Source organism: Morone saxatilis, unplaced genomic scaffold (genome assembly GCF_004916995.1).
Source record: "Morone saxatilis isolate NCDOM2014 unplaced genomic scaffold, NCSU_SB_2.0 Contig20, whole genome shotgun sequence".
In the NCBI taxonomy this organism is placed as follows: Eukaryota; Metazoa; Chordata; class Actinopteri; family Moronidae; genus Morone; species Morone saxatilis.
Window position 1 is genome coordinate 22,302,691 of NW_023339763.1, and position 1,255 is coordinate 22,303,945.

Genomic DNA, 1,255 nt, shown 5'->3' on the forward strand with positions numbered 1-1,255 from the left:
TGTAGTTGGCTGCTGTAATCCCTCTCAGCGTGCACGCCACCTATAAAATCTCAGTTGTCGGGTTGAAACAATGCCCCGGGTATTTCAGCAGGCACAGCTCGACATTGAAAGTGTTATTCACAGAATATCTGTCACAGCGTTGGCTGTTAATCATAGAGGTGTGTTGAAGTTTATTCTGAAACATTAGAGGTGTTTCCAGTGGTTTGCTGAGAAGTTGAAAGTGTTGTGATTTATGGGCAAAGAAATACTAGTAAAGTCGCTGGTTGCTTATAAAGAATAAGATATTGCGATTGAAGCCAATAAACGGTCAATTATACCAGGATACATTTTGCTGGAAAAACACACAATTTAACATTTAATTTCATGACCTCTTTACAATGTATTAATCCACTCCATTTTTACTGTTAATATTTGGTTTTGTCTACATGTCTGCTGAACGTTAACCCTGCCTTTATAGTAATAGTCACCAATTGATTAATGAGACATTTTTGGTTTTAGTCAGGTCGTAAAGACAAGCTGGTTGCCATGCAGAGAAAAACAGCACACTTAATGTTTGGGTCACTAAAAATCCTGCACTCTCTAATTTAGCCATAAGCAGAACATTACTATAACCTCCCTCCTTAGTGATTTATACCTTGTAACAAAACCATGCAAATCTGTCAGTACTGATGTCATGACATGTCTAACAGTTTCCTCCACATAGGAATGTCAGTATACTTCCTCCCCTGCCCTAAATACTTGAATCATGATATGAATCACTTGTTTTTACAGGATAGTATTTACGGTAGGCTCATATGAACGGCAGACCAAAGGCATTGCTGGAAAAGAAGCATTTTTATTGCACAGGGCAGTCCATTGATTATTTTAATTATTGATCAAATCTGTCGACTATTTTGTCAACTAATCTATTAGTTGTTTGGTCCAGAAAATTGTTTAAATGTTGATCAGTGTTTCCTAAAGTCCAAGGTGACGTATTCTAATGTCTTGTTTTGTCCACAACTCGAAGATATTCAGTTTACTGTCATAGAGGACTAAAGAAAGCAGAACATACTTACATTGGACAAGCTGAAATCAGAAAATTGTGACTTTTTTTAATGATTTAAAATAATTTATCAATTATTAATATGTTTGGCACTTTATTTAATAGTTGACAAGTTATCGATTCATAATTTCTGCTGTAGTTTGAACTGATTCCCTCCATTTTCTTTACAAAAAAACCTTCTGTTTCTGTTAAATTTAAATAAAGTCCATACAA